The sequence below is a fragment of the Lissotriton vulgaris genome, chromosome 12, assembly GCF_964263255.1.
Source record: "Lissotriton vulgaris chromosome 12, aLisVul1.2, whole genome shotgun sequence".
Classification (NCBI taxonomy): Eukaryota; Metazoa; Chordata; class Amphibia; order Caudata; family Salamandridae; genus Lissotriton; species Lissotriton vulgaris.
Genome location: NC_141700.1, coordinates 636,178,569 through 636,195,491, shown reverse-complemented (window position 1 = coordinate 636,195,491; position 16,923 = coordinate 636,178,569).

Here is a 16,923-nt window from a genome sequence, read left to right as displayed (position 1 = left end):
ACCCAATACATGCCACTACGAACCCCTCATAGGCACAGCTGAGGCTATTTCTAACGAGGAGGATTTGCAGTGGGCTATACCTTACCCCCAAACGTACCCTCCTAAAGCCTGGTCACCATTGGTCCTACAAATTAATGCCATTGCATTAACCCACTCGCTGAGGGCTTGCAATGGCCGTACACCCTCAGATAGACCTAGTAGGCCGACATTTATTAGAGTTGGCCAGGCCTCCCAAATAGATTATATTCTGGTTGAGTGCAGGTCATGGCACCGGGTGAAGGACTTTGAGGTTATTGTACGAATGGACAGTGACCATAACGCCCTCTCCCTATTCTTCGGAGTTCCAGATTCTGGTATAGCCCCCCTATTGGGACTCCATTAGATGACAGACTAACTCTGACCAACAAAAGGAGAAGGATAAAATGGGGGGCAGTGAAACAGTCCCCGGAGAAACTGTTAGAGCTTTATCAAACTGTTATTCCAATACTACAGGAACTATCCAAGCCTGAGGCTGATGGAACTAACTCTCCCAAGCAACACTTGGTTGTACCACTTCACAACCAGCTTGTTGTTGATTTAGCTGATATACTAAATCCGATTAGTCGAACTAAGAGAACCAATCACCGACCGTACTCTTGGTATGATGATAACTGCCGTAAAACTAAGACATCACTGCAGGAGGCCATCAAAGGGGACGATAGGTTACTGGTAAAAAGCAGATGGCTGACTATAAAGCTGTTGTCTTAAGTGCAAAATTAGCTGGGGAAGAAGACAAATGGCTAAGTATTACATCTGCTCTACTGACTTGGGATATGAAAACATTCTGGTCGATAATTAGGACGGGGTCTAAGGAGGACACCACTGTATGTCAACCTAATCTCCCCGCTGAAGTGTGAACTGGGGTGGCAGAGTGGGCTAAAGAACGGTGATGGATTAAACCCAGATCTGTTGACTGGGTGTGAGTGTTTGATTGATTCAGATGCTCCGTCCATCACCACCCCCTTTTGTACCGCTTTTGGCTGCCATAAGTGTGGCAGGGTATGCTCAGACGTGAGTGCCTTGCTCACTTTGCCACTGGATTCAAGCAAGCCGGGCTGAAGACGGCTGGAATGCCAGAAACCGGTCCTCAGAAGCTTGTTTCCGGTCCAGAGAAGACATGGCTTGGCAGTTCGGGCTGGACTGTTCCCATGAGGCACAGGGTCAGACTGATTTGCATATAGCCATGTCTGAACTGGGGTGGCAGAGTGGGCTAAAGAACGGTGATGGATTAAACCCAGATCTTTTGACTGGGTGTGAGTGTTTGATTGATTCAGATGCTCCGTCCATCACCACCCCCTTTTGTACCGAAGTGTGGACTGAGCATTTCTCAGCTCTGTACGCAAATGAATTTGAAAAGGACCTTCAAATAGATTCTAGGGGTATGTTGCCCCTTGATAATGCAAGTGCAGGAGCCCATGAGCCACTACTGAGCAGACAGGTTAACAGTAGTCTTGAAAGGATTACCCTCCGAGAGGTCATCTCAGCAATAGAAAGATTACCAGCCGCAAAGGCACCAGGGTTGGATAAACTCCCTGGAGACATGTTTCGGGACAAACCGATGATTTGGGCCCCTATCTTTTGGTTTTGTTTAACACCATTATGAATGGTTTGCCTATCCCAATACCTGGGCCGGGGCTGAAATTGTCCCAATCTTCAAAAAGGGTTCCCCATTATACCCAGCAAACTATCGACCGATCAGTTTGATCGATGTCACTCAAAAACTGTTTGCTCTGGTATTATTGGATCGAATCCAGGGTTGGTTGGAAGAGCATGACATCATCACCCCCTATCAAGCAGGATTCAGGAAAAACACCTCCACACTGGACCAAGTGTTTAGATTCCAACTTCTCACCTGGAAGACAGTAGCAATGGAGGGTGGCAGCCTCTACTTGATATTTGTGGACCTGAAGACTGCTTTTGACCTTGTCCCCAGACCCAAACTGTGGGGGGTTTTAAGAGATCTGGGGATTCCTCCACATTTACTCGACATCTTGATTAAGTTGCATGATAACAACTATGCCAAAGTTAGGTGTGGAAGGGGGGAGAGTTTGAGCAATAGGTTCCCGGTTGGCAGAGGTGTAAGACAGGGCTGCGTACTCGCACCGACCCTGTTCTGCCTCTTTGTCAACGCATTAATCCCAATTCTGGCAGAGCTACCAAATAATGATGCCCCAAAGTTAGCAAACACCAAGGTGGCAGCATTGATGTTTGCTGACGATACCCTCCTTCTCTCAGAAACATTGATGGGCATCCAGAAGTTGTTGGATAGCTTTGCCTCATTTTGTAGCACTAGGGGTTTGACGATAAACACCACAAAAACCAAATTTATGACTGTCAATCCTCCTAAACAACACGCCCCCCCCCCCCCCACAACTGAATGGTTCATGTCTGGAAAGGGTGTCTGTCTTTGAATATCTTGGTGTAACCCTGTCTGAAGATATGCAGTGGGTACCCCAAATAGCCAAGGCTAAGCTCAAGCTATTAAACCAACAAAAAATAGCAAGGGGTCAACTACTATACAATCCAAATTTAATTACCATGAAATGAAAACCTCGTTCCTATGAAGTAAAAAACGAATGGTGTGCTACTCAAGTCACGCATAGGGTCTCCCTTCCTATGAAAAGATTCACCTCCTCCCACGACAGCCCAGAGGGATGCCCGGGGTACCGACGGACAGAGCGGTGCTCCGTTTTACCTGAGCTGCAGCCAGGTGAGGTGGGGTTTTTCTCTCCTGCCACAAGGTCAGGAGAAGGATGCTATCACTGCATGTCAGGTGATATTTTGTCTTTTTAAACTTTTCACAAAGCAGTAGCGTTAAATGGTCCTGAGGAAGCAGCAAGATACCGTTTGGATCAAATTAGTCTGCAGAAACATGTCGACCTTCCATCTTTAATAGGGGTTATTTGTTTAGTCCACTACACACTTTTTATTACTTTAGGATTGAAGAGAAACATATTAAAATTCTTTATTCTTCTCTACCTAATTTTACGGTCATTCACATTCACGTACTCTCACTTTTCATTTTCACATTTAGAGCACTGCTTTCAGTCACCCTTGTCAATACTAGTTATAATTCTATCTCTGGGTCCCACTTGTAGGTCTAGGCTTCAACATCTGCCAGTCCGCAGTGGGTATACCATTATACCTTCATGTGTGAAGGATCCCAGATGATGAGGGGCGGATCCGAGTGGTGACTGATGGGAATCTTTTCACAGGGAGGGAGACCCTATGCGTCACTTGAGTAGCACACCATTAGTTTTTTACTTCATAGGAACGAGGTTTTCATTTCATAGTAATTAAATTTGGATTGCATAGTAGTTGACCCCTTGCTATTTTTTGTTGATTTAACTGTTTACAGGGATAGTAGCACTGCAGGGTCGTTAAACTGTCCCTAGGACCCTCCCCCCTCTGTTTTGCTGATAAGCTCAAGCTATCACAGATTGCCGGAAGTATAGCCGAATTAGCTAGGGAATCACCCTTTAAACCCATTGGTCCAGCGCTAGAAATGTAAAGGGCCCAAGCGCGTGGAGCCTCTCTTTATGGGGCAGAACTATGGGGGCACTGTTCGTCTTCTACCTTAGCTGTAGTTGAGAACAGATTCCTAAGACAAATAACGGGTTTAACAATGGGTACCCTGCTAATTCCTCTAAGATTAGATTTGGGTATCCCGTCAATCGAAGATGAGATTGCCCTGAAACCATTAACCTTCTGGCGAAGACTTTGGGCAACTCCTGAATTAGCAGCATACCAGGTAGAGACCAAAGAGCTTTTATCCTATCCGAGGTTGCTAAAAAGGGTCCCCTGGTTTGCTCATGTGAAACACGAGTGTGAAAAGCTTGGCCAACCTTCCCTGTGGAGTACCTCAGACATCACTGGCACCCTAGTCCCCCGTGCCTCAATACCTAAGACTTACCGTACCTTAATGCTCAAAACTATACAGACAAATCCAAAATTGGGTTCCCTCACGACACAGTTTCTTAAAGGTAAGGACTACTACGAGCTAGAAATCTTCCTGGATGATATTTTGCCTTTGGTTGCCAAAAAATTATATCTACAGTTTAGATATAGTACTTTGCCAGTACGTGTGGTCACCAACAAATGGGCCGGGCAGAAAGTGCAGGGTTGCCCTGTATGGATTACACAAGATAAAACAGAAATGCATATCCTATTTTTCTGCCCTGGTTACCAGCAAGCGAGGCGGTACTGGCTCGTACCGCTCTGCCGTAATTTGGGTTTTAACCACTGTAGAGAGGCTTTTCGGGTTTTAAAATATGATACATCTAAACCCATTGTGCTTGCTGTCTCAAGATATTTAAACACGACTTGGCGAAGGAGATGGGCTTTTATTCAAAAGAAAATTAAACCTTAAAACGTGCATCGGTAGGACAACTGTATACTTGACTTCTAGAGTGCGTTCAAGATATTGGTTTTTAGTCCCATATTATTTTGTACATAGGTTTACGTTTGACCAATTTGATTTTATTGCAAATAGTGTAAATCTTCTTTTAAAGTATGTATTTAAATATTGCTGCTATTTCTCTAGACATTCGTCGATTGCACATTTTAACTGATATATTCCACTGTCGTTTTTCTTACCCTTTGTCTCCTTGACCCATCCAAACGGTTAGGCATATTTCCCTTATATGTTTTAATACTTGTATCCGCTTTTTCTGTGGAGTGTTCTTTCTGTTTTAATGATGCATTTAGTGATCTAAAATGTATGTTGCTTTATTATCTTGCCTACTTTCTATGGTCTTGGTGACCGAAATAAAAGTTCTTGAAAAGAAACGAAACAATACATGGAATACTTCTGAGATTCTGTAGGCAGAAGAATCTACACTGGAAGAATATGCTTCCAGTACAAATCCAAATCTAGACAGCACACACTCAGCACTGTTCAATATTGCAAGGTTGTTGGCTACATAAAGTGGCCTAATTAGCAGTAGGGGATCGCACAGGTAAGATGGGCGATGGTGAGGCGGTGGGGCGTGAGTGTTGCGGGGAGGGGGATGGTGGAAGTCGACAGATGAAAGGATAAGTCATATTAAATAAATAAATAAAACCCCTTTTGAACTCTCCACACCCTGCCCCGGCCCACTACTTTTACCTGTGCAAGCCGACACTGCTCATTAGATTGCCAGCGCAGGGGTTGACAGCAGCAGGCCAATGTAGTAGATTTGGCTGGCTCTAGTTTGTCCTCTTTGCGCAGCTCTGTAAATTTGGCTGCTGTGCTTCGTTGCATGAAAAATGTATAATTCTCTTCCGAATCTGCTTCCAGGTATATTTAATACTGCTAAACTTTACAGGTTCAGGAATTCACCTTCTTGTGGGATGCTATAATTGTACGCAGTTGAACATTTTATCCTGTTTTTCGACAATTGTGAAGAGTGAATCCATATGAGCATGTTTCGCTTCTCAGAAGTGAATCCAGTTATGTAAAACTGCTGACATATTACCTCTTACATATTTAAGTTTCGTAGCTAGATGACATGACAGAACAAAGAAAATGGGTAAAGTGTATACCGTCTTTGTAAAATATAATCCCGGTTCATCTGTATTTACATTCAAACTACGTGTGCCTTCTGTCGATTTGCACCTATTTATGCATTTGTAATCTCAATTTAAGCTGTCAATCGTCACATATGTATATACATAGCTTTGATGCATGTTAAACGTCTCTAGGCACTGTTCCAATGTGTATGCGTTGCATGTTCCAGGTTCTCCGTCTTTAAACGACATTAACGACATTAAATGGCAAGAAATGGTAAAAAAAAAAAGGTGGCGTATGAAGATACATTTTGTGATAGTATTACAACTTTGTTTTGCAATTTTTACACGTTAACACTATTTGGGCAAAGACTTTTACCTTGTTCGTGCCAGTTCAAACACACCTCGCGCAAGAAATCACTGTCCACACCTCTTTAAGGAGCAAGAAAGGCCACTTTATTTTAAGACAGGTGCATCATAAATTTCTTGAACACATTCATTATTTATTTATTTTCCATAAATTCAACTCTACAGTAAGCCTACAAAAACCTAACTCCCAGAAACCCGAAACTAACTCTTGCCTACTACCCCTAGTACTACCCAACGAGCTACCCTTCAGGATGGCCAACCCGCTCCAGGCTGCCCACCCCACTAGCAAAACCCGCCTCCTAAAAGAACAAAGACACCTGTCCTAACAGTGGCAAACCTAAGACCAAAGCAGCGCCTAGAGCACCGCAAAATAAAAAACCCAAACTAAATAAAAAAGGGGGAGGGTGGGTGGGGCAAAACAAAACCTCCCTTCCCTTGCCTCCCGCCACGCAGTTCCCAACCGCCAGCCTGACTTCCCTTTATCTACTCCCCTAATCAGTCCCACCTGTTACCCTGACTCTCGCGCGAACGCACCCAGGGAGAGACCAGCTCGCGCCTGGCTCTCCCTGGGTCCCCCCTCGCGCAAGAAATCACTGTCCACACCTCTTTAAGGAGCAAGAAAGGCCACTTTATTTTAAGACAGGTGCATCATACATTTCTTGAACACATTCATTATTTATTTATTTTCCATAAATTCAACTCTACAGTAAGCCTACAAAAACCTAACTCCCAGAAACCCGAAACTAACTCTTGCCTACTACCCCTAGTACTACCCAACGAGCTACCCTTCAGGATGGCCAACCCGCTCCAGGCTGCCCACCCCACTAGCAAAACCCGCCACCCAGGAAAACCTTTAGCGTTTTCCTGCCCCACCTAAAAACGGAAAGGAAGGAGCACACCACAACTGCACCTGAAGAACTTTGCTAATCAAATCCCTGAGCTCCAGAAGGTAAAAGGAAATGCCCAATGAAGACAGATGTACACCGTCCTCACAGAATAAATGCTGTTCTGAGACTTTTAAATGGTAATGATCCAAACTGTAGATACCTAAATGATGACAAAAAAGTCGCATTGTTCTATTCACTTTTCGTCGAGCCTTTTCCAGGGCGGAATGGCTCCTCGCCCCACGCCATTGCAAACGAGGCACAAACTCAGTCCATATCAGCATGGTGCTCACCCATGTGGTCTTGATGACTTCCAGGTCTTGTTTCATTAATTTCAACAAAGTCAAACCGGAGAGTGAAACTAAGTCATTTTCGCCAAGATGCAGCACCAGTAGATCCGGAGGGCCCCCAAAACACTGTGAAACCAAAGAAGCCAAGGCGGGAAAAAGACCACCCCAGCGCATGCCCCCCGTTCCATGCCAGGAGACTTCATGCGTCAGGCTGTTTAAACCAAGTGATCTCCCACAAAGCTGACTTGCAGCGGCTAAAGCTGCCCGTTTAACAAAAGAGTGCCCCAGGATCCACACCCTCCTTTTGGATCCAGCAACTGAGGGCCAAGGACCTAGGAGAAAAAGAAATGTTAGACAAGCAAAAAATGGACTATTTTCTCACATATTTTTCACAACACTTGGAGCGCCAACGTCCAATGCGTCGAATTTGTGACCAATCCCACCCCAACCTAGCGGCCTCCATCGCCGCCCCAATCCTGAATGAATGGGTACCAAATTGAGAAGGATCCCTCCCCAGGCGCAACAAAACCTTGCGTAATACAGCCAACAATTGAGGTGCAACTATAGGGCTACCATCAGCATGACAAAAAATGGTCCCCGGGGTAAAATTTGGGGAGGACACAAAAACTTCCCATTCCCCAACCGGGCAACATGCAGAGACACCACTCCTACCCAGGAACACCCACTTACCCCTCCCCATCTGATCGGTTTTGGACATCCACAGCCACAGCCGCACTCTGTCGTGTTCCAACACCACCTCACTGCTGGTCATACCCACTCTACCCCGCAAACCCAACAACTCTGAGGCCCGAAATGCCCCAAAGAATAACCAGACAAAACACAAACGAAATTTGGAACACTCAAAAGCATCATGGCAACACACCTCTAATTGTGGTAAGAGCAACTGGAGCAAATCAAAAGTCACCGGCTGCCGGAGCTGCTGACCACCAGCCCGGAGCCTACTCAAACCCTTCAAAACTTTACGAACCAACACCCCCCCAACAGGATCCCTCCCCCACCAAAGCTGCCCATAAAAAGAAACCCCAGCCAACTTGCCAGAAATGGTTGTGGGAGAGAGGCCCTTGTCCGCTAAATGTAAAACAAACTGTAAGAGGAATTGTTCATCAGATAACCCGGCCCTGATCGGCCCCGCCAGTTCCTCACCAAACTGCAGAAACTCATGCCAGGCCTTCACATAACCCCGCCGTGTGGAGTCAGCCACTGAATTTTCGACCAAATGGTGTACCCTCAATCCCCCAGGTCCCATACGTACTGTGGGATCGCCGTTGGTTCCAGGTCCGCCCCAGGAGCCAATTTGCGGAATTCGGACCACTGAAAGCGAGACAAAGAGTCAGCGATGCAATTAGAAGTTCCAGGAACATGCCGAGCTTTAAAGACAATATTTAGGTGTAGACACCGCAGCATGAATGCGCGCAGGAGCCTCAAAACACGCAAGTCACGGGCCTTTTGGTAGTTAACAAGGTGAACTACTGCCATATTGTCCACATGGAACAAGACGGAGCAATTCTGAAACTCCTCCCCCCAGAGATACAAAGCAACCAGCAGCGGGAAGAGCTCCAGAAACGCTATGCTGCGACCCTGTTCCTTCCAGTGCACCGGCCAGCCAGCCGCGCACCAACGACCTTCCCAAAATATACCGAATCCGTGAGCTCCCGCCGCATCCGTGAACAACTGCACTTGCCACACCATGTCCTCGTCTGCAAAAAACAAGGACACGCCATTGAAATCTTGCAGGAAACGGAGCCAGACAGTCAAATCGGCACGTACAGCGGTTGTAATGCGCACCCGATGATGGGGAAGGCTGGCGCCGGACATTGAAAGGCCCAGACGTCTACAAAACGTCCTGCCCCCCCGAACAACCCGGCAAGCAAAATTGAGGTACCCCAAAAGCTTCTGGACGGTCCGCAAAACTACTTTCCGCTCCCCCAACACCAGTCGGATGAACTCATACATTTCTCGCACTTTAGCCGCAGGCAATCTCGCCATCATAGACATGGTATCAATTTCGATCCCTAAGAAAGTCAGGGATGTACAGGGACCTTCGGTCTTATCCGGCGCCAAAGGAACGCCCAATTCCTCAGCCAGAGCCTGAAAGATTGCCAAAGCCGACTGACACTGCCCAGAGTGACCCTCACCAATGAAAAGAAAGTCATCAAGGTAATGGCAGACCAGGACGTGGCCACTGACAAAAGTGAAGCGCCACTGCAGAAATGTACTGAATGTCTCAAAGAGGGAACATGACACTGAACAGCCCATGGGCAACACCTTATCAACGTAGAAACAACCATCAAAATGCATGCCCAAGAGACTGAAATCCCAAGGATGGATGGGCAAGAGCCGGAAAGCCGACTGAATGTCACTCTTCGCCAGCAAAGCCCCAACACCAGCCGTGCGAACGAGCCGTAAGGCATCATCCACTGAAGCATAAGTGACAGTTGAGTCAGTTGGATCAATAAAATCGTTAATGGATGCACCCTCGGGCCATGACAGGTGATGGATAAGGCGAAACTCCCCCACCGCCTTTTTAGGTACCACGCCCAGAGGAGAGATGATCAAATCAGGGAGAGGGCAACTCAGGAAAGGACCAGCAATCCGACCCGCTGCAAGTTCGGCATCCAGCTTCTTCCGCACAACATGAGGGCTCTCCTTTGCAGACTTCAGATTGTCAGACCACCGACCCACCCTGGGACCTTGATAACCAATCCGGAACCCAACTCTGAAACCCCAAGACAAAATCTTAGCAGCCTCAAAAATCAGGATAATCCACCAACCAGAGATCCAGAACATCCTGCTTAATAGGAGTAGGAGCCCTTATAAACAGAGTGCTGAGGTTGTCCCCTGCCCCCTGAACCCCTTCCTTGATCACCAAAGCGCTGTCCGGGAAAACACTGGGTGAGCGCATGACGTCCCCCACACTGCGAACACTCATGTTTATATCTGCAAGCTGGTCGGTTACAGGAACCCCTGTTAAAATGCCAGCACGTGCCAGAGGAGGATGACTGACCTCTGCTCCACACCCCCGCCCCATAAAGAGCGGGGCGAGATGGAAAGGGCCGATAATACACTGGTTGCCCGCTAGCCGTGTGGGTCGTAGCGGGCGGGTGAGCCGATGCCATCCACTGTAGCCACAATTCTGAATCAACCTCACCCCATGAACGCTCAGGAAAAACACTCATACGGGCCCTGAACTCCTCATCATACGACAACCAGGCAAAGCCTCCAAAATAGCTGTGAGCTTTGCGGATGACATCAGCATATTTAAACATGTCTATCGCCTTACCCGGATGACGTTGACAATAAACGCTGGCATAAATAAGAAAGGCCGAAGTCCAGTTCTCTATCGACTTCGGGACACGAGGCCTCCGAGCCAATTCTAATTCCTCCTCCTTCGACCCTTCCTTAGCTTGGACATCTCTATGTAGAAGCCGAAACACATCCACAAATTCACCAGACCATATGTGATTCTTTGTTTTCTCGGACAAATGGGACCCCAAAGGCATCCCCACCCCAGAATAAGGCAGTTTTTTAGGTAGGATACTATCCTCCGTAACAGGTGTGGTAGCAGCCCCCCCACTCCCCACTGTAGAAACTTCCCTTGAAGATTGCACACTAGAAACATTCGAAATCACCGGCCGCTCAAGCCTCGGTGCCAGAGCGACTCGCTCACCAACAACCCCATCACCCGTACCAATTGATCTTGTACTCTTAACAGGGAGACTCTCCCTTGGTTGCCACACGGTCCACCACCCATCCTTACCTCTTGGCAACTGCGCCGACTGCGGTTGAACAGCCACACGATCCCCCTGAGAAGGTCCAGACCTCACTGCCCCTCGCACCTCTGCATGGTTCGCACGAGACTCCTGCAAAACACGAGAAACAGGGGGTTGCCCCAGCCCGCCCCTCTGGGCCCGTGCTGCCAAAAGCCCAACATCTTTATCTCTCAATTCCCCTTCTTCCAAATCATCATCATGAAAATTCCCATAGAAAGCTTCGTCAGAAAATGCAACTTGCGTACTGCCACTTGGCAGAGCCCCATCACCAATACCCCCATCATAAAACTGCCAGTCAATGTTCTGAAAGCTGTGCTCACGCAAAACTGCAGAAGAGATATCCACTCCAGATAACTCCCCTGTGAGCCCACCACTGGAAACAGCCGTTGGGACAGTTCCCGGGCCCGTAGAACCAGCCAACAGCCGCCCAGCCGGAGGCGCAGCTTGAAAACTGCGGCCGCTCAAGCCAGACAATGAAGAATCCGCAAAACCATCCCCCCCCACAGCGGCAATGCAAGCACCCCTCGAGGACCGAACAACCGACGCCAAACCAGGGACACCACCCGACCCAGTCGCAGGCCCGCCCTGAAGGACACCTGGCTGTCCCCGTGGGACCGGGAACAGTGCTTGACTATAAACAGGAGGCGCCCCCCTGTGATCCAGACCCAACCCACCAGTAGCCAGGGGCTGTAAGGGCGCAGTGTGGGGACCAGTCGCACCAGGGGCCATGGACTTGGTGGCCGGGGGGGGCAGTATGTGGGGCACAGCACCCGCTGGGTCCAAAACAGTAGCCTGGGTAGGAGCCCCAGTGGGGGAATAGACAGGCGGCGCGGCAGTGGGGGGCCCAAAGTCTGCACATCCCTGTAGTGGGGTACCAAGAGTGAGGGGGGGGGCAGGGCCAGGCACCGGCGTGGCAGGGGAGAGAAGGTAACATTGCCCGTTGACCCATAGGTACGGGGAAACCCCCTCCGACAGGGCAGACACTGAAGCTGATGTGTCCGCATGCACTGCAGCAGGGAAAGGAGACCGAGCATGCCCCTTTAATTCCAGGCTCCGCCCCCGCTTCGCTTTGGGACCCGCCTGTGGCTTCCCAGACTTCCCTGGGGCAAGACCGCCTGAACGCTGAGCCTGCCGGCCCACAGAGCGCCCCCGCCTCCCCCTGGGCGCCCCGCGTAAACCAGCACTCAATAGCGGTAAAGCACATACCTGCTGGAGGGCGCCCGGGACACACGGCGGGGGCTCCGCAGCTGCGGGAAGCGGAACCGGCATGGACCCGTCCGCCGGCATGGCCGCCTCCTCCGCTGGGCCTGGGGACAAGCATGCCGACACCGCCCTGGACACACCCTCCGCAGCCTTGCGAGGGGGGCGGGACAGCCCGACCCACGCCTCCGCCGGCACACCAGGCCGCAGCAGGTCCTCTCGCCCGGCCTCACAGAGAGTCTGCACGGCCCTCCGCACCTCCGCCGCCTCCTCCATGAACCCCAAAGTCACCAGGTAACAGCGCGACGCAAAACAAAACCTCCCTTCCCTTGCCTCCCGCCACGCAGTTCCCAACCGCCAGCCTGACTTCCCTTTATCTACTCCCCTAATCAGTCCCACCTGTTACCCTGACTCTCGCGCGAACGCACCCAGGGAGAGACCAGCTCGCGCCTGGCTCTCCCTGGGTCCCCCCTTCAGCAATAAGCAACAGAAATGTAATTAGTTAATTTTTGCGGAGGGTCTTCCGGTACGATGAAACATGTGTCACCACGTTTTAGTAACTTTTGAACTGTTTGAGCTAGAATTTTTTTTGGGGGGGGGGGGGGGGGGGGGGGGGGGGGGTGAAATCTGCCGATAATTCAGCAGCTGATGGATTATGTGGCAAATCCATAATTGTGCGTAAAACGCCGCAGCCATAGAATTCCAGTGGCCCTGCACATCAGTAGAAACCTATTCCCTTTATCTCTGGAAAAGTTCAGATATGTTTTTCTTTTCTCATCACCGTGAGCCACACATCGGACATTGACTTCTGCTCACGCGAGAGAATAAGGTATAATGCAATACAAACGGAATTGGGATACTCGAAATGGCCGACGGTGGTCTGTGAGGGACAGGAATTCTGAGCCAGAGATGAAACAGCCCAGGCAGGTGCTGGGGACTGGAATGCCTCAAGCGGACTTTCTCTTCTCTCCTGCTCTCTGCCACACGCTGTGCTGTTAGATACTTTCTGAGCTTTGGGGACAGGTTTTAATAAAATGATCAGAAATTACACGTTAGGATTTCAAGAAAAAAAGTCATATTTTTAGACCTTGAAAGGATGAGACGAGAAGCCCGGCTTAGACTGTGACTTGGGCGAACCCCAAGGGGCGCGATAAGAGCGAAGTGATGTCGCGTGCAATCCCCTCGAGCTTCCGCGCGCTGCGCCAGAACCTCCTAATTAGCTGGCAGCCCAGATTCGCTCGACTGGATGTTCGCAGCAGCGCGGGCTCTCCGAGTCCCAGCTGACAGGCCGCCATTTGCAGGAGTCACCGGTTCATGAGGTAGAGGAGTCTGCTTCCTGTGAGCTTGCCTCCCACCTGTCCTTATCAAATATGCCTGCACTCTCTTCTTGCACACAATTCCTACTGGGCCCTGGGGTCACCGTGCCCTGTCATCGGCTTCTCTCCTTCAAGTTTTACTTTTTCATTATTCCACCATATTTGTGTGTTTTTTTTCTTTCTCGTCCTTTTTCTTTGATTCATTTTTTCTCTGCTCGTTGGCTCACTTACTTATTTTTCCATTTCTACCTTATTTTAAACATACCTGTCCTTTAAGTGGGATGAAAATAGTGTGTGTGTGTGTGGGGGGGGGGGGGGGGGGTGTCTCCAAATGATGTGTGACTAAGAAGTGTAATTAGGAATCCTTTCCAAGAGGGGTGGCCTAAATAACTAATAGCGTGGAGTCTAAAATCATGTGCTTCTCAAAGCTTGCTACTCAACTAGTATTTTTGTGCATCTCTGTGAACGTGGTGCTATTGCATCAAAACATACCACACGCAGTACAGACATGCACCCAAAACAAGCTAAACCTATTGGCTTTGCCAATGCTTGTTAGGAGTATCAGATAAATGAGCTACCATTATATTGCTCTGAATATTTAGAATTGAAAACATTTCAATTCTGAAAATATGAGCCTGTGAATGAAACACTATAAGATCTGTTGAAGTCGTATTGGTCAGCAGAGTGTCTTAGGGACAGATGTACCAAGATGGTACTTTGCATTTCCTAAATACAGATGCATAGGAATTACTATTTAGAAAATGATATGTAAATACATCTTCGGTTTCCTATCGCTATTAGGGAATTGCAAATAGGAAATGCCATTGCATTCCCACCTATGGGTAAAATAGGAAATGCTTTCCATTTGTTAAATTGCGATTTTCTAATAGGAAATCGCACTTTAGGAAATCCAAGCCCAAGGGTGCCTCTGGCCTTAAGGTCCTCCTGGAGGCATCCTGAAATGTGTCTTGCACATGTAAGTGCACATATTCCCTAAGGGCATATTGCACTTCATGTCACATTAAAAATGCATTTAATAAATGCATTTTTAAAATTTTGCACATGGTTACTATTGACTGCATTTCATTGGTAATAGCATTTCCTAAATGCCCAATTCGCATTTAGTAAATGCTATGTACATGTGCTTTAGGAATAGTAAATAGGCAATCCCTATATGCGATTCCGAAATCGCGGTTGCAATGTGCGATTTCTGCCAGGTAGAAACCGCAAATTGCAACCACGAATGGGCCTTTGTACATTTGAAAAGGACATTTGGTATTTCCTAATGAGCCTAAATAGCGATTCAGCCCGTTAAGAAGTGCTAAATGGTTTTGTACATCTGGCCCTAAATCACGCCTGCTCTCCTTTTCACACCTCTGTCTTCTACAGTCTCTCACTCTGTTAGTGGATTACGCCCTTTTCTTCCACATCTTTCATTTGCTTCCTCTTCATCACTTTTTGCTCATTTCATCCTCCTACTCTGTTGCATCATCCCCCTTACCATGCTCTCTCTCTTTCTCTGACACATTAACCCCCACTCTATCTCTCTTCTCACTTCAAAGCACAGCATTCACATTTCCTTTAGTACTGGTACCCAATAGAGCATCTGGGTATAAATACCTACCTCAGGGTATTCGTGATTGTATGACCACCTACCTTGTGATGCTTTTATGTTCCATGTTCTGACCTGGTGCTAGCGGCGCTGCTGCACAGTTGGTGTAGGACTTCTCTGGAGTGTCCAGTGTAGAATATGGCCTCCCACTTTGTTCCATTAAACGCAGATTTAAACCTGCTTTCCTGGCACCCTCATTTTTCCACACACTGTCTGTATTTCACAGCGCTAATTTCCTCCTTCACACAACATAGTAATCATAGTTGACACATATTTTACCATCACTGCACTCTACTGCGAGACCAAAGGTTGGATGAGTATGTAGACTAAACATCTCTAAGACTCACTGACAGCCTCAGTGAGAAACTCCCACTTTGCTCTCAGACTCAACTAGATAGCACTCAATCATGTCCCATCATGAATACCCACCCGTGGTGTCTTCCCAGCCGGGGGTACACACTAATAACCACACCACATACGGAGCTTAGCATTCCCTGTCTTTATTCTGCTGCGTGTAACTGCAAACTCAACATTCTAAAACAAGCTTGCAGGGCATTGTGCTCTGACACTTACGTCACACCTCTACGGAGTCCGTTAGCTGCCAAAAGGGTTCTGTTCTAAAATATTGCAAGACACTACATCTCCCCATCTGTTAAATAAAAGATGAAACATATTTACAAATCACCAAATATCTATATATATTTCGTGACCAAGGCAGCACGAAGCTGTTGAAATGCGCCAATGTAATCATCACTAAATAAAGTGCCGGATGATTTCTGCTGAGCTGCGGTAATCTTATTTTGGAAATATATATATATATATATATTCCAATTTCCAAGTTGCTTGATAAGCACAACGCGCACTCAAGGATTAATCTTTACCATAAAGTTCTTTATTCCAAGATAACGCTACGCGTTTTGCCAAAGAGTTGGCAAAAGGCGTAGCGTTATCTTGGAATAAAGAACTTTATGATAAAAAATAACCCCTGAGTGTGCGTTGTGCTTATCAAGCAACTTGGAAATTGGAATTGAATGGAACCGGCTTTTGGGTTTGCCGGTAAACGAGCCAACTGACGAGGGAGCCGACCCCGGAAGGACCCTTTCTGTTGGATGATATATATATGGGCATCACTCGATGGAAGGACATGGTCCTGTCGCAGAGCAACGCACCGCCAGCCAGCGCGCCGAAGTTTACCCGACCTTGGACCACTTCAGATGACTCTGTAACATGAACTCCAGGGTAACTTGGCTACCACTAGACACCAGAGTCGGGAATGGTTCCACGCAGTCTCAAAAATAGGACTGCGATAGGAGGCACACCTCTGGAAACCTTATTCCAGTGAGACAATTTTAAATGTGGGCATCACCCAATGGAAGGGCTTCTAATCAACGAACGAAGAACGCGGGGCGACAGAGAGCATCATGCCTGGCGAACCTTACTACTAAGACCACTAGAGGGCCGCAACAATATAAAAAAATCAACTTTACCTGTGGCTCGAGTTCTGTTCCTGCTCGCCTGGGGTGACCTTTGAAGAAGTACAGAGACTTGAACGAAACTCGTCAGGCCCCTTCCCTATATTTACTCAAAATAAATGCTTGCTGCATAGGTCTACCGTGTGCGGCTCATTTTCTCTTCGCAACGGGGAGACACTGATGGTATATATATATATATATATATATATATATATATATATATATATATATATATATATATATATATATATATATATATGTTCATAGAGTTCAAAACCAAAGGTCAGGTCCGCAATCCTCGAAACACCAACACCGACACAGCAATGAACACGAGACCCAGGAATCAGGTGAGCTTTTTATTTTAGTAGCACCTTCGCCAGCATAACGTTTCGGCCTGCACAGAGGCCTTGGTCACATGACGCAATGGAGAGCGTGGGCCAAATTTAAAGTGCAAGTGCTTGAA